Source organism: Equus asinus, chromosome 6, assembly GCF_041296235.1.
Source record: "Equus asinus isolate D_3611 breed Donkey chromosome 6, EquAss-T2T_v2, whole genome shotgun sequence".
Lineage (NCBI taxonomy): Eukaryota > Metazoa > Chordata > Mammalia > Perissodactyla > Equidae > Equus > Equus asinus.
In genome coordinates, this window is record NC_091795.1 from 19,672,572 (window position 1) to 19,694,327 (window position 21,756).

Here is a 21,756-nt window from a genome sequence, read left to right on the forward strand (position 1 = left end):
TATTTTCTGGAAGAGATTGTGTAGAATTGGCATTAATTATGCTTTGAGTGGTAAAATTTTCCAGTGAAATCATTCGGGCCTAAAGATTTCTTTGGGAGGACCACTTTAATTACAAATTCAATTTCTTTAATAGTAATAGAACTGAATAAATCATCTATTTTATCTTGGTTGAGTTTTGGCAATTTGTGGTTTTTGAGGAAGTGGCCCATTTCTTCCAAATTGTTGAATTTATGAGTATAAAGCTGTTTGTAGCATTTACTTATCTTTTTAATGGCTACAGAATTTATTGTGGTATCTCCTGTTTCATTCCTGATACTGGTGATTTGTGTCTTCTTTGTATCTTTGCCAGTCTTGCTAGAAGTTATTAATTTTATTGAGGTTTTTTTTTTTTTGAAGAACTCTCTTTCTGTTTCAATTGGTTTTTTCTATTGTTTTCCAGTTTTCAATTTTACTGATTTCTGCTCTTTATTATTTCCTTTCTGCTGTTTGCTTTGAATTTATTTTGCTGTTCTGTTTTTAATTTCTTGAAGTAGGAAATTAGATTAGTGATTGAGATATCTCCTCTTTTCTAATGTAGGTATTGAGTGCCCTAAATTTCCCTTTCAGCATTGCTGTAGCTGCATCTCACAAATTTTAATATGCTTATTTTCATTTTAGTTCAGTTCTTTGTGTTTTTAAAATTTCCTTTGAGATCACTTCTTTGACTCATGAATTATTTAGGAGTTATTTTTCAGTTTTCAAGTGTGTGAGATTTCCCTATTGACTTTCTGTTTTGATTTCTAATTTGATTCCACTATGGTCAGACAACACACTGTATGATTTCAATTCTTTGGAATTTGTTAAAGTTTATGACCTAGTACAAGGTTATCTTGGCGAATGTTCTATGGTCCCTTGAAAAAAAGGTATATTCTGCTGTCATTGGACAGAGCATTCTATAAATGTCAATCAGATCTTTTCAGTTGATAGTGTTGTTGACTTCTTGTATATTCTTGCTGATTTTCTTTTCAGTAGTGCTAGAAGTGCTGATTGGGAGGGTAGGGGTGGGAATTTAAGCTCCCAACCACAACTGTGGATTTATCTAATTCTTTTTTTTTTTAGTAATTTTATTGGGATTATCACGGCTTATAACTATCTAATTCTTTTTTCAGCTGTCTTAGCTTTTGCTTCATATATTATGAAACTCTGTTGTTTATTCACAGGATAGCTATGTCTTCTTAGTGGATTAATCCTTTTTTGCCATTATATAATTTCCCTCTTTGCCCGTAATAACTTTCTTTGCTCTAAAGCCTAGTTTGTCTGGTGTTAACACAGCCACTCATGCTTCCTTTTGGTTAAGGCTTGCATGTTTTATCTTTTTTCTTTCTTTTGCTTTCAGTCCACCTATTTCATTAAATTTGAAATGAGTTTCTTATAGACAACGTACCGTTGGGTTGTGTTTTTTAATCCACTCTGCCAACCTCTCCCTTTTAATTGGTGTATTTAGACCATTTACATTTAAGGTAATTATTGATCTATTAGGGCTGGGTCTGGTATTTTATCATTTGTTTTCTATTTGTTCATCCTGTATCTCATTCTTCTGGGTTTTGTTTTGTTTTTTTATTGACTTCCTGTGGGTTACTTGAACACTTTTTAGAGTTCTATTTTGATTTAATTATGTTTTTTAGTATATTGCTTTATATCGTTTTCTTAGCCAGCCCTGGTGGTCTAGTGGTTGAGATTCGACGCTCTCACCACCTCTGCCCAGGTTCATTTCCTGGTCAGGGAACCACACCACCCTCATGTTGGTTGTCGTCCTGTGGTGGCTGCATGTTGCTGTGATGCTGAAAGCTATGCCACTGGTGTTTCTAATACCAGCAGGGTCACTCATGGTAGACAGGTTTCAGTGGAGCTTCCAGACTAAGACAGACTAGGCAGAAGGACCTGGCCACCCACTTCCAAAAAAAATCAACCATGAAATCCCTATGTCTAGCAAAGGAACATTGTCTGATACAGCACCGAAAGATGAGAGGATGGCACAAAAAGACCAGGCAGGGTTCTCCTCTGCTGTGCATAAGATCACTAGAAGTCAGAATCAACTGGATGGCACTAACAACAAATTGTTTTCTTAGTGATTATTATGTTTGAGACTCTGTTGCTGGGCAACATTTGGGAGTAGGCAAGAAACTGGTGGACCTGGGTCTCTTTATGCTACTGGGTGGAGGCCAGAGAGACACAGACAGGGCTTTACTGCTGCCGTGGGTAGATCAGGACACCGGCTCAGTGTCACAGTTGTGGACCAGGGACCAGAACTGCCTGGGGTTTGCTGCTGCCAGCAGATCAGATCCTCTGCAAGGACCCTGGGCTATAAAGCGGGGGCTGGAGCGTCTTACTGGGTCTCTGCTGGGTTTCCCCTTTCCTAGACTTGGCCAGAGTGAGCAGGATGTTCTTGGTTTTGTTCTTGTTTTTTTTGTCTGTGCCTTTTGGTGAGTCCACGTTGCAACCTCTCCTGTACCCATTTTGGGGTATATGGGTGATAAGAAAACTCAGGGAACTCAAAAAGTTGTTGTTTCTCAAGTCTTGAGTTTTCTTGCCAGTTCCCCTTCTTTTTTCCAGCTTTCAAAGTTCTTTTATTATTGTCTGCTGAATCGTTTCCAGGGTTTTTAGTTGTATTTAGAGAAATGGAGTAGGGAAAAGAGAGTGTACACCATCTTGTTCCAGAACCAGAAGCCAGGACAGCCTATATTTTAAATGTTTCAGACATATTTTCTTTCCTGGTTGATTTTCCAGCAAGCAGAAAAAAATACTATCAATGGGGCTTCCTAGGATCAAAACTCCACCCTCTGCTTTCTTGGAAAGTTTCAGTTGCATCATTCAATAGTCACATTTCTCTGAGCCTGCCCTGTGTTCAGTCAACAGAATACTGAACTCTTTTTGAAAACCTACGCAGGTTAGAGCTTCTTTCCTGAACCAAAAGTTGACTAGTAATGTAAACACTCGTCTGTAACACAGAAAATGGTTTTCTTTGAGCTCTTCCCATTCCACGCCCAGGGTCTTGAATGAACGGCCTTTCCTTTGGGGCTGAAAGACCATGACTCCAATTCTCTAGAAACAAAATACTGTGGAAGTCCTGGAGCTTTCTTAATTACAGATGTTCAGCTGCAGTAGGAAAGGCTTCTAATAGCTGCATTTTACTTGTTTCTCATCGTGGGCCCTCGCCTGACAATACAGGATGGGCTCTCGGCCCAGTGACTCACGGGAAAGCGCAGTATTAAAACTTGCAGTTAATGTTTTAAATTTACCAGCAAAGACACAACAGGCAGAACCCTGGGCCAACTGATAGAGCCCGGCCCCTCCTAAAAAAAATTACTGCCTTCTAGACCCATTCTCTCATCGTAACGATAATCCTCTGGTTTCTCTTAAGTAACTAGAGAATGGAGAGAAAAAAAAAAATCCTATTTGTTGAATATATTTTACCTTAAAGACACAGTTTAGGAAAAAGTAGACTGGATTTAACAGGATTTATGTCAGTCTTTTTTGTGCCATATATTACCTCTTACCAAGATTTCAAAAACTCCTATAAAATGAATGCATAAAATATTAAAATATGTAGGAAAACTTGTGAGTTTAGGCTTACATCAGCACAGAGATTCACGTAATATGATGAATAATAGAAGCTTTAAAAATTGAATATTTATATCCTTGCGATGAAATTGAATGTTCACATGTGGAATAAAACATTTTCGAGTACGTTTTATGACTTTTTCAGACATCTTCTTAGCTCACTGATTCTATCTTCAAAATATATTTTTCAAAACTTACACCATTTCTGGCACTACCCGAAAAGTTTATTGTTTGAGTGCAGATTAAAAAGAAGCCAATAAATTAGCATGCTACATTTGATAGGGGCGCTGTTTGCTCCAAATTTTCAAAAGACCCAGGGAAATCGTACAGACAACCAACTAGCTTATTAAAACTGCTTTTATTATTTTTTAAATTATTTTAAAAATTGTGTTGAAGCACTTTTAATTTTTTTTAATTTACAAAAGTGGGATAATTTGAGTGATTTTAATTTACAAAATGAATAGAATTCGCCCAGAGTTATCTATAACCTTAGCAGAAAATGCAATGAGAGTTTATACAAAAGCCCGATTTCCCAGTGACAGCGTAAAAAGAGCAGAGCTGAGAACATGTCATTTCAGTCTCTTAAGGTATTATTTGCCCTCTGCACTGATAAGGCAAGAGAAGATGAAAGTAAGAATGTAATAAAAATATGAAAAAAAGTGACTGCCTTTGCCTACCTTCAACAGACCTAAAGTTAGAAAATCAAATAATAATAAACAAATCTGCTCCCAAAGAAAACAGCTTTTCCCCTAGTTTCTTTTGAAGTGAATCTCCTTTTATTTTTCACTTTTGGAAACTTGCAAAGGAAGGCTTCCTTGGAAACGGATGAATTTGGTCGAGTTTCCAGACTCCTAAGATAAACAAAGCAATTTCTCTTCCCTCCCCACCCCCACCCTGTAAATAACCTCAGGCCACAGTCTGGGCCTCCCTTTGCTCCCAGTGTCTACCAGGGTGTGGGGGCTGGGAAGGCCAGTGAGGCCAGGGTGGGCAGAGGGGGAGGTGGGGGTAGGGGGAACAGGGGGGAGCCAGCGGGGGTGGGCTCATCCCCGGTGAACCCCAGCTGCAGCCTGCAGCCCAGGAGCGAACGTCACATGCAGGTTCGCAGACACAAAATGTACACAGAGGAATCAGGCGAGAAAACTGTTAAAAAAAAAAAAAAAGAGAGAAAAGAAAGAAAAAGTCTTGCTTCATCAGCTAAAAAACAGTCCTGTTCTTTCCCGGTTTGATGTCAGCTCGAAGTGCTGGCTTGGAATTGCCCGCAGCGATATTGGGCCCCTGCCCACACAGCAGGCAGACAGCTTCCCTGCCAGCAACAGGCTCTTAATAAAACAGGATGCTGTCCCATTACGAAGGCCCCTGAGGAGTATGCTGAGTCCCAGCCCATAGGAACTCCTTCCCCAAAAAGCAGTTCTCTATTCCTTTGGGGGAAACTCCACTCTGGCGTTCCTGGCCCAGAAGAAAGGCCCCTCTCCCAGGGGCTCAACTGAGTGAAGGTTTGCAGGCGGCCACCCCAGTCCCTGGAGCTGTCTGCTTCTGCAAGCTTCTCGCCATCCATCTGAGAGCAGAGCGTGCTCCCTGCTACTCCTTTGTATGCATTAGGGCTGTTCGGAAGGCTCCCACCTGAACAGTCAAACAGGATGGATTTTGAAATAAGGAGCTGACTCTCACAGGAGGGGTGAAGACCTTTCGCCCCCATCTTCCCACAGCAAGCTCTAAGGAGTCGTGCCAGGTCTGGATTTGGACCCAGCTTCCCATCTCAAGTGCGACGAGCTTCAGCATTTTGGGGAGGGTCGCCTGGCTATTTGTTTTCTCCTCACTTGGAACGACATGGAGTGTGTTCCATTTGGGACGGCAGTTTCTGGAGTTTTCCAACTGCAGTCTGATAAAATGTCCCAACTAATGGGTGAGCTCCCAGGGTGCCCTCCACACCCTGGGGCTCCAGGGCCAGCACCCAGGACCGCCGTTCCTGGGTTCTACACCACTGTCTCATCCTCGGGCACCAGGACTGGGATTCTGAAAGTTCTCTAAGAGTAACATTCCTCATCCCACAGGCACGAGCGGGATGCTGCTGTGGTGCACAGAAGTGGCTGAGTACAGAATCCACACCAGGCAGTCCGCATGTGGACTCCGATGAGTTCACATGAGGCTGAACTCCAGCATGAAAGAGAAGTCATTGTCATTGCTAGGAAAGGCCTGACAACCTAGATTCTGTCCCCACATCTGCCCTGGTTCCCTGTACAGCTTTAGACAACTTGATAGGGATGTGACTCAGTTTCCTCATTTGTAAAATGCAGAGCAGTTTGTTGGAGGAGAGCAAATAATCTGCTCACATCTCTTACTCTCACTTGCCACATCCCTGCAGGCATTGCAAATCTCCCACAGCACCTTTCCGACTGTGCCCAGATGTGAAATCTACTCAGCCACGACCGCTCCATCAGGAAAGACCTGTGATGGTTTCTAAGTTTCCTTCCAAGTGTGATAGTCTAGAGCCTATGAGTCTAAATCCAATATATTTCTGTTTGCTTTGGAGTTCTGGGGAGGAAATGGAAGGAATTGGTGTTACAGGTGGTGTTTTCATTCCTTCTCTGACTTGATGTTCGTGACTTTGGAAGTGAAAGGAGAGAGGACGTGTGCGGAGGGAACATGTGGGCATGGAGATGGTGTCAGAGTGGGGAATTGTATCTCCTGGACCACAGCCCAGGTCCACCCCAGAACAGCGGGGGCCTGGCAGGAAGCAGGATGTGCTAACCAAGAGCTGAGGAGAACATGCTGCAGGAGACTTGCCAGTGTGACCAGAAGGAGCTTAAATGGAAACTTCAGAGAGAGTAATAAAAAAAAAAAAAAACACAAATAAATCCATAAAACCAGAAAAGACGAAGCACAGCACGAGAATATCAGCTCGTGTTCTTGAAAGCAAAAGAAACGATTCTTGCAGACTCAAGCAAATAGGGGAATGGACTGGAAGCTACGGAGAAGCTCATGGAGTCTACAGGAAAGCCGGATTCTGGGCTGGAGAACTGGGTTGAGCCCGGGACAGAAGCTCCTCGACTGTCAGGTGCCTCTGCGGGGAAAGAACGGGCTGCTGTCACTCCTTCCGAGGCCGCCCAACTCAGCGCAGCTCAGGACTGCACTGGGGCAGGGGAGGGGGCCCTGTAGACAATATCGTGGCCTCCTTCCCACTTCCATGCAGGGGACACCTGGATTCCCCGAGACCACACAATGGTGGAGGCCATGCCACAAAGGGACATTGGGTTGAGCAAAGGAAGGGGACATGGACTCTAAGCTACTAAACAAATGGTGCCTGGCACCATATGTGATGGAAGTGTCACATCCTAACCACAGTGAGTGACCAGATCTGTACTGGGATGGGTCAAGAGTCTGTTTGAGAGAAGTAACGAGCAAACACAAAATCTGATCCAGCACGCCTACCTGACAGAGTTGAGAATGACTCTGAGGTCAGTTACCAGGTGTGGAAAACCCATCTGGGAGGCACGGGTGGGGTCAGAGGGTAAAGACAAAGCCAATTAATTACCAGCCATCAGGCCCAAGCTGAGCGGAGCACAGGAAGGAGTCCAGCGGATGGATGTCAGAGACTAGAGTCAAGGCCGGCACGTCTGGATGAGGCAAGGGAGGGGGTAAGAAGTGGGCCTGTGGGCCGGGCTCGGGGTCATCTTCCTCCCCTCTAGCAGGGTCTGTCTTGCTGGAAAGGAGCTGCATTTAAAGGCCCAGCTGCCGTTAGCTGCAGTGGAGGAGGTGCCCGGGGCTGCCAGTGAAATCACTCACAGTCTAGAAGGCTCTGAGCTCTCCTCGCTGGGGAAGCAAATTTCCCAACTCAGGCTTTAGCTGCCCCTTTTCTGGGCATGACACCCCTTCCGAGGGGAGGAGCCAAGTCCACCCTCTGCGGTTCTGCTCCTCACCCTGGTTCTGCAGGTGGGGGGCCGAGGGGGACCAGGGCCAGGGGCTGCCACCACCATCTTGCTTCCATGTGAGGCAGCAATGGAGCCAAATGAGAGACCTGAGTCCTGGGGACTTTCATGGAGCTCGGAACCCAGCCTTGCCTGGAGGCTGGTTGACCTTTCAACTTTGCTGGATGGCAAGCCCTTGGGGAAAGTTCTCTGGGCCAATAGATTCTCTTTTGGGTTTAAGCCAGTTTGAGTTGGGTTTCTATCACTCGTAACCATGAGAGGTTTCAATAATAGGTAGATAAGAATACTAACATTGATCACAACCATGCACTATTTCCTTCATAACAACTCTAGGAGCTTAATGCTGTCATCATGCCCTATCTGAAATGAAGAAACCGAGGCATGGAAAGACCGGGAAAAATTTCCTAGTGCCACATCATCTTAACCTGGAGGATGGGGGCTCGAGGGTCTGAAGGCACACAGATACAAGTGAGGAAAGAGATTGGGGGAAAAACACGAGATTTTGCTTATCTAATAGAGAACAATCCCAGTGAGGGACAAAAAGAGAGGGGATACCTAACAAATAAACAATGCGGCCACACAGGGTGGTCATTGGTGATCTTGCAGTTTGAGAAAGCCATGCCCCAAATGTAGAAGCGGGCACAGAATCAAGGTGAATACGCCTGAGGGGCCTGTGCCGGGGAGAACAGCTTTGGGAAGGCTAATGCCCAGAATAAGCAGCGGCTACCACAGGGCCACGATTTCACAAGGGCTTTCAAAGCTGCTTGAAAGGCGGAACAACAAGGGGACAGGGCCCTGCATGGAGAAGACGCTAAAATGTAAAGACTGGCCAAAAAGGAGTTGGAGCCAGCAATCTCAATTTAGCTTCCCTAGAAAGTTCTCCAGAATGTTCCTTAAAAAGGTAGAACCTGGGACCGGTGAGAAGACACTAAGACGCCCTCGGACACACTAAATGAGTTATTCTTCAGCCCAGGCAAAGATGGGAGCTCTGACATGACCTCAGAGAAGTGCAGTGATTAAACCCTGGGAAAACCGTCCATTTTTCAAAAATTGCAAATGAATCTATTGCTCGATGGCAAGCCCTGGGAGAATATTCTAGAATTATTGTCCATGCGGATTGAAAATATTTCACAAAGAACATGGGAGACACCATGGGTTCCTGTCCCCCAAATCAGCCAGGATCTTTTGCGATTAAACAGGTGCGTCTGGTAAGCACTGTGCACCTAAATACTGTCAGCAAAGCAGTTGACAGTCTTTCAGGATATTCTTGTTTTTGAAATGGAGGAATGTGGACCAGGTGAAAACAAGGTTAGATGGATTCCTAGCCAGTTGAAAAACACTGCCCAAACGGGATGATGGACATCTGGAAGCCTTGTTAAGGAGGATTCCTAGATCCATGCCAGGAGCCGTGCCCTTCCACCAGCCCTTGTGGCGTCCTTGGAGTGTCCTTTGACGCCGCTGATGGGCAGGAATCAGAGCAGCACCACGGCCAAGAGCATCAGTGCTGGGGACCAATGCAAATTCTGACCCACTGACCGCTGCCTGCACACCCTAGGCAGATCGCTTCCTCTCTTGGAGCTGCGATTTCCCTCTTCACCTGTACAATGGGAATAATAACAGAGCCTGCCCATGGTGTGTTTGGCAGGATGGGGTTGGGGTGTGGAAAGCACGCAGCGCAGTGCCCGGCTGCAGCTAGTGCTGTTGTCCTCATTAGGCTTTGGCCCTGCTGCTGGCCTTCTCTGGGCTGCCCCAGTGCCCTGAGCGACTTGGGAGGCAAGGGACCTAGATGTCCACCGTGGTCCCCGTTATGGTCTTGTGACTTTGGTCACAAAAACTTGAACAAGGACGTCAAAGGCCCGTGTGTCAACTGTACGGGTGATTCCAGGGACTAGAAGCTGAGAGGAACAATAAATACAATAAATAACCAAATCATGAATGACTCAAACTCATTTCACCTTGATGGAGCAGGAAACCAAACCGACAACAACATCCATAAAAACTGAGTCACAGTATCTGTCAATAGAAACCCTGAGAATTGAAAATGCAACACCAAAGAACATGCCTATTTTGTCAGCTGCCTATGTGAAAATAAGATCTGGGGAAGAACCCAAAAGTCCAACAAGAGCGTGTGAAATTGCTAAGGAAACAAAGTGCCCGGGCAGCATACACAGCTCCGAAGGCTGAGAACTAGGAGTCAGCTAGAACATGCTGACACCGGGGATATAAATGGAAACTATGCTACAAAATGAAAAGCCAAAGACCAAATGATACCTAACTGATGGATGCAGTTGTGTAGAAGTGTTCCATACAAATTTATAGAAACTGGAGACATTTTTTCTAAAAGTTATACTCTCACTCTCAGGACAAATGAGAATCTGCTGATTTTGCTGTCGTGGGGTAATGGCAGTTAGTGATGGATGCAGTTGCTAAAAGTCAACGTGGCTTATTTTGCATCAGTGGAAGTATAATGCCCCTACCGGGGGTGTGCCCACAGGGGCTTGTCCAGGTACCAGGTGTGACGGCACAGGTAATGGGTGTGGCCACCCCACACAAGCTTGTTCAGGTACTTCTGGACTGACCTTTCGAGAAGAAAATTAACAATAGCTTCCAGATAGATGAAGAAATTAAATGTGGAAATTGAACTCATTGTACGACTAAACGAAAGCAGAAATGATCACTTCTGTGCACCTGGGAGTGATGAAGACTTTCTCATGATAAAATTAATGGGAATAGTCACAGAGGAAAATATTAGCAGACATAAAAAAATTTAAAACTTCTCAGTCCTAAATCACCAGGACAAAATTAAAAGGCAAGAAAAAACTGGGGAACATATATGACAGGTAGTGGGTAAATTATGTGTGTGTGTATAATTAACCAACTATCTGTCATATATGTTCCACAGTTCTAAACACAGAAGCTTTTATTTATGTTTATAGGCAATTTATTCGGTCCATTATAGTGGGCAAGTTCTCAGCTAGATGCACAGATCCAAGCAAAGTGTTCCTGGCCTAAAGCAGGAGCCAGCCGGCTATATAGGACAGAGCACCAAGGCCAAGGAGCGAGCGCCAGGTTTCAGAGTCAGACCCGGCCAGAGCCCCTGAGCTGAGGGTGGGCTCGTGTCCCAACACGGATGGCTGCTTTCTTCTCTCTGCTGGGCACACTGCAAGGCATGTCTCCAAGATCACCTCATTTCAGGGACATCAGGGGAACAGAGATTAAAGAAACAGAGCCCATGTCCTGGGGCGCCTCACCGTTGCTGGTTTGCAAGTCACATACCAGCCTGTAGCAAGAATTTTAGAATATTCCAGTAACAAGGGGCCACAGAGCAGCAAAACCTCTGTGTCTGTTTAAAACACACACACTAACAGAAAAGTGGGCAAAAACCATGAAAAGGCATTTCGAAGGAAAATAAATGCAAAATGGTCTGGAGGAAACGAAAAGATGCTCAAACTCCCAAAGATCCAAATAAATGCTAATAAAGACAGTCAGCTAACATTCCTCTTTCAAGATGCCAAGAAAAGATGACAACAAATACACGGGTCCAGGGACAAAGGTGGCAGTGTAGGTGGGGGTGCTGCTGAGCCTCCCTGGCTGGCACTCACTAGCTGCTTGTCTCGAGTAGTTTATTTAAGTTTCTGTACCGTGGGCTGAAGAGAACCATAATTCCTGTCTGACAGGCTGTCAGGAGCATCGGCTGAGCTCACGCTACCCCGGTGGTGACACCTCAAGGAACTTTTTTTCTAATTAGAGGTAAGCAAGCAGGGTGTGGCTAAATAAATCCTGATACGTTTCTAAGATGAAATATTGCACAGACGTTAAGCACACTGTAAGAGATTATCTCCTGCTGAAAACTGCAATAGCTATTATGATCCCGATATTGAAAACACACACATACTTTTTTATATCCAGAAAAAAAAATGGCTAAAATTTCATCTTTTCTTTCTAATGATTATCTCCAGGTGATGAGCTTACAGGTGCTTCCTTTAGAAAAAACAAAAGCTATAAGGACAAAAAAATGGTATTGAGGCTAACCAAAGTCAAAACAAAGCAAATCGTCCTATATTGTGTCCTAAGAATATTGATTGGCATGTTTGCGTGGCTGGAAACCTCGAATTACGTGAAACAGCTGGAGAAGATGACTACGTGTGGCCTGCGGGAGATAAGGTTTTGTGGGGGTCTGACATCTCTCTGCACGTATTCGATGCATGTCATATCAGACTGTGTCCAGTCTTTCCCTCTGGAACCGTATGTCACTTGCATCTCAGTGACTGTACCATTTAGGGAAGAAGATTGGGACTCTCAGGCCTAAGAAACCTGGGGCCAGTCCTGGGTCCCAGGGAGACTCTCCCTGTCGCCGGTGGGCATCTTGGCCAGGAGAGCTGGCGTGGCCCGCCCCTCTTCTGGGGGTTCCATGGAGAGGTCTCCTGCTCTGCATAGGGTTTGGATTTGATCATTTCTTTTTCTCTTTAAGATGGAAACCTATAAACTAATTAATAATGGGACAAAGAGGCGGAGCCAGTGTAATCGTCAGCAGACAAAGGCTGAGGAAAGGGATGTAACTTCATCCTCAGGGATACCCGACCTTACACAGAAGAGTGACATTGGAGTCATTTCTGAGACCTTCCACCTGCTGCTCTGTGACACCCGGCAGCAGTGACAAAATTAGCCCAGAAATTGCTTCATCACAGTTCAGGAGAATTTAAATAATTTCTCAGTGGATTAGCTCTGTAAAACCTGGCTTAAAAAGAAGAAGGCAACCAACCCAATGACACAGATCAGATGAGCCCAGGAGCGGAGGGGGAGTGATCGGTTTCCCAGTGGGAGCCAATCGATCATCAATATGGATTGTCCATCACTGGCCAGGATAGAGTCAATGTGACTGCTGAGGTAAACATTAGAGGCAGGCAAATATGGCGCCAATATCCATTCCCCACCCCAAAGTTTAGGTCCCTAAATTTCCTTTGGGAAGCCCGCCATTAGTGGCCAGGTATGCTGGTTGGGTGGGTTCCCCCACCTGCTATTTGAGGAGCAGACCCTCATTGGCCTAAGCCATTTAGCTTGTTCCTCTGCCCTTACTTCAGGCCCATGTAACCTGAGGGGCCATTTGCGGAGCTTCCCAGTAGACAGAAAGCCTCTCTCTTCTGCCCAAGAGGCCCTCCCTGGATGGCACAGGACAAGGCCTGAGGAGCTGAGCGGTGGAGAGGAAGGGAGGGCTGCCCTCTGGCATCCTGCAACATGGGGGAAGGTGCGAGATGCGCCTCCGTGGTGGGGCTCACGCCTTGTCCAAGATCAGAGCTCCTGCTGGTTGTTTCCAGCTCCTGGGCCGGCACACTCTCTCTGTTGTTCAAGCCAGTTTGAGTTGGGTCTTCCGTCTTTTTGCACCCCACACTGCTCACTGGCAAAATGCTGACCGGAAGTCACATCTAGTTGAGGAGAAGACTTGGTTGTTGCGTCTCTGCCTTTGGGGACCTCTGACGAGCAGCTTAAGGAAGAGAAAACCTGCTTTTACCTTACTGTCCAGATAGTATTTTCAATACTTTATTCTGAAAAGATGAATCACTCTAGGAAGGATTTCTGTAAACTTTTGTGCCCACCACCTGGTCTGACCCAGGGCAGGGATGGTCTGAGGTTCGTGGATTGACTGAGCCCCAGGTTCTGGTACAGCACCTGGTCTACTGTCTGGGATGCGGGCAGGTCCCACTGCTTACTGAGTCCCTGAGTTTTGGTGAGTTCTGTGTGTGTGTGTGTATGTGTGTAATACACAGAAAGTGATCTGTCAACTGTAAACCAGTACAGACAGAATTAGACATTTGGTGTAAGTTACTGTTTGACAAAAGCTTTTTTAAAAGATCTAGTAAAATGATTGTGGTTTAGTTTTACCAAACAGCGTCCAGCATTAAGAAATAAACCACATGATTTGCAAGATTTGACAGTGTAGATCAATGAGTCTTAAATCCTTCACTAGAGCAGAGAGAAAGTGGCTCTGTTTCATTGGAAGGAAGTAGCCCAGTGGAGACAAGGACATATCTCTCGAAAACCCCCATTGGGTCCAAAAGTTATGGGAACACTTCTCAGGTCCTGAGGAGGCCAAGATTCTTGGGATACAGGCACATACATATTTCTACTCTTCTCTGGAAGGTGAAGATCAGCCAAGGGCTACTAAGAGATGAATCATATGTTTCAGGTTAGGACTGCATTTAGCAGAAAACTCCAAAGGATAGAAGCATAAACATAAGTGTTTGTATACCCCTAGAAAACTCGTGCCGAGATTGTTTCTTCTTGTCTTTCTGCTCTACCATCCTAGCACTGGCCTCTACTCTCAAAGTCACAAAAAAGCTGCAGGAGCTCCTGCTCTCACATCCACGTCCCAAAGGAGAAAGGGAATATCTCCACAACAGAGTCAGCTCCTTTTAATTTACCTTCCCAGAAGTCCCATACTTCTACTTGTATCTCATCAGCTAGAAATTAGTCACATGGCCACAGAGAACAACAAACGAGCCTGGAAAATGTAATCTTTTAGTTGGGCGCATTACCACCCTGGATAAAATTAGGGTTCTCTTGCTAAGTCAATGGGAGGATAGAAATGGGGTAATGGCATAAGAGAGATTCATTGGTAAAATACTATTCAGTAAAAAACTGCAGACATGGATGTTTCTGCATTCAGAGACACACACAACCAAAACTTCTTATTTATGGATATTTTCAGTGAGAACTGTCGCAGAGGCTGGGGAGGGTGAGAGGCGTTCACGTTCAAAGGTCTGCTCTCAGGTGGCTCCTCCAGCCAGGGCAGCAGAGACCTCGATTTTTTTCCCAGAGCAGCTGCAGCCTGTGGCAGGCTGTCCCTGGGGCGTCAAGGTGTCTCACAGAGATGTAATTTGCCTCTTATTTGCTCTTCCTGTCTGCCTTGTGCCTGCCCTTTTATTTTTACTGTGCTGAGTCACCCCTAGAGCTGCAGAGGGGGGCCTTTCTATCCAGGGACACTGGGATCAGAGCCCTTTCACCCACTTGAGCAAATGAGCAGCGAGTTGCTGGGCACCAGCGACAGGCACTTGAGGTATAACGTTTCAGTGACTCCTCACGACAGCCCCGTGCGGAAGGCCCTGTCCATAGCCTGGTTTCGGGCTCAGGGGAGTTAGGTCACTTGACCAGGGTGCCAGTTCAGCAAGGGCAGAGCTGCAGCCTGCAGTGCCAGGCAAGAAGAATGAACGTGAGAATGTCAGAGGCAGAGCCGGGCATGCCGGCACCTGCTGTATCCACCACCCTCCGCCAGGAGCCAATGCCCTTTCTCTGGCACCAGAATCCCCCATGCCCAGCACACACCGTTTAGGTGGGCTGCCTGACCCAGAGGTGGGCAGATGTCCCAGAACCACTAACCGGCACATCACACGACCCAGTCCCACTGACCAGTCCAGGATGGGCAGCTGGTCCTGTCATGCCATTCTCAGGGCGTCTGTCACCTGGGCTGCTGAGAGGACAGGGTGCAAGCTGAGCTGCCGGCAACCAACTCACAGCCACCTCTAGGGGCAGGCTCCCTGCAAGGAGCCAGTACTGAAGGAGGCGGGGCAGAGAGACGGGTGACCCGGACCCAGTCCTGCTGACGTCATTGAGTCAAGCCAGCCCTGGACTTCTGAGCTGTTGACCAATAAATGTCTTTCTTAGCCACTCTGAGTTAGGTTTTTCCCTCACAGCCCAAACGTCTGGACTTTTTACACAGGGCAAGTAGCATGAAAGCTCACCTTCAAACCACTGGGGGCCTGCCTGCAGGGGAAGGGGGGTGATGCAAGAAGGTTTAAAATGTGATGGAAGGGGAAGTCAAGCGAACAGCTTATATCTTCTTATTATATGTAAGATTGTGTTTTCTAAAGTGAGGAGCATTTTTCTCTGTATTTTAAACCATAGATGAAAAGGAAGTTCTTTGGGGATGTTTCCTGGTCTGGGTTCTGAGCCTGCACATCTCTGCTCCTCAGAGCAGAAAGCCCAGAGAGAGCCGAGGGCAAGCCGGGCCTCGGGGAGAGGATGGAGGTGGCATCCAGATCAGTGGGGAGAGACGGGACATCCAGGAAACAGGACTGGGACAATAGGGCAGCCATCGCAAAAAATAAAGTCGAATCCTTACTTCAATTATGCATCCAAATAAATCTACAGAGATCAGATATTTAAATGTAAAAAAAAGAAACCATAAAAGTACTAAAAGAAAATATTAATTATTATTTTTTCGCTTCAGAGGGAGGAATGCCTTTATTAATATAAACACAAAATACAAAACTAAAAAGGGAGAAAATTGATAAAAAGGACTACATGAAAATCAAGTTTTTTTGGCATAGCCAAAGCTACCATAAACAAACTCAAAAAGCAAGTGTGAAACTGGGAAAACCTGTTTTAATTAATATCACAGAGAAAGTACAAATATCCCTAATATATCAAGACTCCTATAAATCAATAAAGACCAACAATCAAAGAGAAAGATGGGCAAAGGATGTGAACTAGGAGACGCGGGAACGGGACACAAACGGCCTTGAGCACGTGAAGAAACGCTCCACATCATTCGTGAAAAGAACGCAATTTACATTTAAACCAAGGTACCATTTTTCATCCTTCAGACTGTCAAATTTTGGTCACGTGCCACGTTCTAAAGATGTTTGAAAATGGGGCCCCCTGTCTCGTCCTGGTAGTTTGTAGACTAGCACAATTTTGATGGAGGGCGATTTGGCAATCTCTCTCAAATCTGCAAATGGACTGATCCCCGGGGACTCCGTCTCTGAGACTCACCGACAGATACTCTCACACATGTGTGAGCTGTGTGACATTCAGGCAGCTTTGCCCGTATTTACCAAAGACTGGACACAACCCAACAGTCTAACATTCTGCAACTGATCAAACAAACACTGGCCCAGTCTGCTACCCTTTATGTAGCAAAATAAAGTTCCAGCTTGTGTCTGCAAAGAACAGCCTCAGGAGGATCCCTAGGCATCTGATAGTGGTGGTCACCTCTGGGGGCCCTAGGGGACAAGGAAGAGAGGGAGATGCTGCTCCATACACTGGTTGCATCTTTGACATCTTGTACCACGTTCAAGAGTTATCTATCAAAAATACTTCTTAAAATTTAACAAGTAAGATACCTGTGGGCTTCCTTCTCCCCAGGGAGAGCCAGACACAGCAGGTGGGTAGCTGAGTGCCCAGGTGGACGCCATCCCAGTGCGTGGCCCGGGGTCTGCGACATGAGGACGATGTGGTGGCAGGTCCCACCGGCCCAGCTGTCTGCGTGCGGAGGCAGGCTCCAAGCTCCCTTGTGGCCACCACCTCACGTCTGGGGCTTGCTCGCACCCCCTCCCCTGCTCTGAAGGTTCCATCTAATGGGATATCAATGAGTATGCATGAGTGATGAATCTTGTAGGCTCTCAGAATCCTTTGGCGGTAGGCGGAGGAGAACACGTCTTAAATTTAAATGACTACCATGCTGACGCCCTGAGCATCCGGAGGTGTTCACTGACAGGGAGTGATTTTATGGCCAGGGCACTTCCACAGCTCCAGCTCGCCTCGTTTTACTCCTCCTCAGGGCGGGTTTCACGTAAAACCCCACAGTTTGCCCTTCTCACCCCACCCCAATGAAGAATGAACTCTCACGGACACTGGCCCCGAGAGGAGGCGAGCCCGTCGCAGGCCCCACTGCCTCTGCAGTGATGCGACGTGCACCTGTCCCAGTGTCATCACGCTCAAGTTTCTGGCCTCAGGGTCTGTCTTTCGAATCTCAGCAGTCATGAGGGACGACCTCACGCGAAGCCCCTCGTGGCCTCGCTTGGCACTCTGCTCCTTGGCTCCCAGAACAGGGGCCTGGAGTGGAGAACAGACTCATTTCTTGTTCCACAGAGAAAGTTGGCAGGAGCCAGGTCCCAGCTGTCACTCTGGGAAGGACCGGGCTCATCTTGGCATCAAGGGCCTGGCCAACTGCCTGCGAGGTTAGGAGTGAGTTTTCCAGAAGCAGAGGCTGAAGGCTGGCTCAGCCCCTTTGGAAGGATTTGGGGTTCCCTGGGACCCCCGTAGGCCTGACCAGAGGCCAGCCGTCACGTGGGTCTGAGCAGAGGGCGTCTGGCCTGCGTGGCCCTGGGGACGGACCAGGTACTCTTACAAACGGGGCATGTTTTCAGATGAGCTAATGAAGTGCCGAGCGAGAGGCCTGGAGCCACTCAGCTATGCATGAGCCTACCTGTGTGTGTGTGTGCACCAGTGTGTGTGTGTTCACATGTGCTGTGATCGTGCATGTGTGCGCACCATGCCCACGTGGACACCAGGCATATGCAGCATCCCCCTGCAGCTGCCCACATCTGCTCTGGGGTCTGACTGGAATCCCCTTCCAAAACTGGTCTTTTTACACAAGGTCAGTCCCAGAGAAACCGGCCGCCTGCCACGGAGGATCAAAACATCTGGGTGCCAGTTGTGGCAAACAGGGCTGTTTCCTGGGGCAGAGCCGCTGCCTGCGAGACGAGGGCTGACCTGTCCGTGGACGGAGAAACAGAGTTGCTTCCTGTGCCTTTGATGTCGCGCCCCGAGGGGCAGCCTGGGCATCCCTTTGGTGCCACTTCCCTGGCTCAGGAGGAAAGGACTCTGCAGGCTCACGCTGGGCGGGAAGCACAGCTGCGTGTGTTTCTGGTTAAGAACAAGATGAGGGAGGACTTTCTGAAAGGAAGAAGGACAGAGGCGGAGGCAGAGTGGGAGACAGGGACCACCGACATGGACAGGAGCCGGACAGGGTGTGACGGGACTTGGGAGACAAGGAGGGCCGTGGGTGAGCCCACACCTGAGTTTCTCTGGTGAAATCCCTTGAGGGCTGAAGAGAATGATCACAGGTCCCACAGCCGAGGGCTTCTCTGGGTCTGGGGGGGCGGATGTGAGTCCCCAATGATCGTTTCTAGTCTGCTCTGGGCTTGGACTGCCTGCCCCAAGGAGCCTGTTGAGGGAGCTCACAGAGTCTCTTCGCGATGGCGTGGGGGGTTGTGGGGGTCCTGAGAACATCAGCCACTAGTCCGCCGGGGACCTCGGGGAAATCATCCCCCTGCCCTGGGCCTTGCTCTCCCCGTGGGAAAGGCGCTTTGGCCACACTAGCCGACCAAGTGGACTATCTGAGGGCAAAGAAGGGTTTGGAAGCAGAAGCCAGAGCGAGTTTGTGAAATGTGAGTAAGTTCAGTGGCACACAGAGGACTTTTCCTGAAAAGCCGAGACATCGCCACAGTCACGTTAGCAGGGACTGCACTCCCAGAACACGTATGTGGGTAGAAGCAGCACAGGCAGCCAGCGGAAAGGGGTCAGGGGGCCACGACTTGCACATCCATAGGAAGGCAAGCATGTGGGTGCATGTGTGTGTGTGTGTCTGTGTTGTTGGGGGGGACGGGCAAGTGGAAGAGCCCCGAGTAGTAGATGGAAAGTAAAAGTACTGAACACTCCGCTGAAGCCATTGTTTTTCTCCTGGAGGCTAAAAATCATGGGCAGGTGTCCAACAGCCACATTAGGATAAGAAATGTAATCTGTTTATAATCAGTTTGCAAAATACCTCCCGTTGTATTGTGCACTAAGTGTGCAGTGCCCCGTGACCTGCGGGACGCTGGCCTGGGCCTGGGGTCCATGGCGAGAGCCCTGGAGCCGGCTGGCCAGGGTTTGCCAAGCCCACTCCTCTGCTAGCTCGCCTCGGTTCTCAATCCTCTGCGTCCCTCTGGGGGGATAAACACGTTCCCGAAGACGACAGCTGGAGCATCTGCGAGCCCGAGGACGCTGCTGCTCGCTCCCTCGCTGGAGCCACTGCTGCTACCGTAGCAAAGACTTGAAATGACCTTTCCAGGTTGGAAGGCGCCCCCGAGGTCATTCAGTCCCACTGCTGCAGGAAGCCCGGGTCCCTGCAATAACCTCCTAGGAGATCTCCTCCACTCCTGGATGAGCTCTGGGCTGCCCTGGCCCTGTAATGCATCATGTCCTTCCCTCATCTGAAGTTTCTAGGTCTCTAGTGCCAGCCACTTTTCAGAGCAAAGAAAAGCAACAGCCAGCATTTACTGGGCATTTCCTGTGAGCCTGGCACGGCCTCGGCGCTTTACATGTGTCACACCCATTGCCTTTGAGGGAGATACCATCATTACCCCATTTGCAGATGTGCAAATGGAAGCTTGGAGGGCTTAAAACAACTTGCTCAAACTCTCACCATTAGTGGGATTAGCGTTGGAGCGTGGGTTTGAACCCAGGTGTTTCCAATTCGAGAATCCCAGCTCCCTCCCATCAGACTCTGCCATTCTCTCCCTTCCACAGAGACATCCACGAAGGCTTCTCTCAGAACCGTGCAGGTCCATCGCCACCCCACTCCTCCCCTGGAAACATTCTCTAGCTTTTTTCTGGATCCTTCCTTCTGGCCTCTGCAAACTCTTATCCCCAAAGGATACTCAGTCCCTCTATTCAGAATTGAGTGAATGAGAAAACACAGTGGCTAATCTACTGAGATGATCATGTGATTTTTATTGCTCATTTTGTTAATGTGGTGGATCACATTGATTGATTTGCAGATGTTGAACCATCCCTGTGTCCCTGGTATAAATCCCACTTGATCGTGGTGTATGATCCTTTTAATGTATTACTGTGTTAGGTTTGCCAATATTTGGTTGAGAATTTTTGCATCTATGTTCATCAGTGATATTGGCCTGTAATTTTCCTTCTTGTGTTGTCCTTGTCTGGTTTTGGGATCAGGATGATGTTGGCCTCATAGAAAGAGTTTGGAAGTGTTCCCTATTCCTCAATTTTTTGGAATAACTTGAGAAGGAGAGGTATTAAATCTTCTTTGAATGTTTAGTAGAATTCTCCAGAGAAGTCATCTGGTCCTGGATTTTTATGTTGGGGGAGGTTTTTGATTACTGTTCCAATCTCTTTACTTGTGATCAGTCTATTCAGATTCTCTATTTCTTCTTGATTCAGTTTTGGAAAGTTGTAAGAGTTTAAGAATTTATCCATTTCTTTCAGATTGTCCGATTTGTTGGCATATAGTTTTTCACAGTATTCTCTTATAATCCTTTGTATTTCTATGGTAACCATTCTAATTTCTCCTCTCATTTCTAACTTTATTTATTTCAGCCTTCTCTCTTTTTTTCTTGGTGAGTCTGGCTAAACGTTTGTCAATTTTGTTTATCTCTTCAAAGAACCAGTTCTCGCTTTCATTGATCCTCTCTACTGTTTTGTTTGGTTTAGTTTGGTTTCTATTTCATTGATTTCTGCTCTAATTTTTATTATTTCCCTCCTTCTGCTGACTTTGGGCTTTTTTTGCTCATCTTTTTCTGATTCTGTTGGGTGTAGTTTAAGATTACTTATTTGAGATTTTTCTTGTTTGTTGAGGTGAGCCTTTATTGCTATGAATTTCCCTCTTAGAATTGCTTTTGCTGCATCTCATAAGAGTTGATATGATGTATTTTCATTTTCATTTGTCTCCAGATATTTTTTATTTCTCCTTTGATTTCTTCATTGATCCAATGGTTGTTCAGCGGCATCATCTCAATAGATGTAGAGAAAGCATTTGACAATATCCAACATCCATTTATGATAAAAACTCTGAATAAAATGGGTATAGAAGGAAAGTACTTCAATGTAATGAAGGCCATATATGACAAACGCACAGCAAACATCATAATCAATGGTGAAAAACTGAAAGCCATCCCTCTGAGAACAGGAACAAGACAAGGGTGCCCACTCTAACCTCTCTTATTCAACATAGTACTGGAGGGGGCTGGCCCCATGGCTGAGTAGTTAAGTTTGCGCCCTCCACTTTGGCAGCCTTGGGTTTGCCAGTTCAGATCTTGGGTGTGGACCTACACACCGCTCATCAAGCTATGCTGTGGCGGCATCTCACATAGAAGAACTGGAACAACCTAAAACTAGGATATAGAATTACGTACTAGGGCTTTCAGAAGAACAAAAATATAAAAAAGGAATATTGGCAATAGATGTCAGCTCAGGGCCAAAGTTTCTTACCAAAAAGCATACTTTAAAAAACAAAACAAAACAAAACATAGTACTGGAGGTTTTGGCCAGAGCAATTAGGCAAGAAAAAGAAATAAAAGGAATAGAAACTGGAAAGAAAGAAGTGAAACTCTCCCTGTTTGCAGATGACATGATTCTAAACATAGAAAACCCTAAAGAATCCATCAGAAAACTATTAGGAATAGTCAACAACTACAGCAAAGTTGCAGAGTACAAAATCAACTTACAA

At 46.6% G+C, this 21,756-nt stretch overlaps 1 long non-coding RNA gene across 3 annotated transcripts in view; it reads right to left on the reverse strand.

Annotated features, from left to right (window-relative positions):
* LOC106838541 (uncharacterized) overlaps positions 1-21,756 on the reverse strand; it is a 304,473-nt gene that overhangs the window by 164,123 nt on the left and 118,594 nt on the right. The window contains exon 5 of one of the 3 annotated variants that reach the window (XR_011503879.1): positions 20,000-21,098. The exons of the other annotated variants lie outside the window; for them this stretch is intronic. This is a non-coding gene — a long non-coding RNA (uncharacterized lncRNA). Of the gene's footprint in view, positions 1-19,999; positions 21,099-21,756 lie in introns of those variants that run through there. 3 annotated transcript variants of the gene reach the window in all.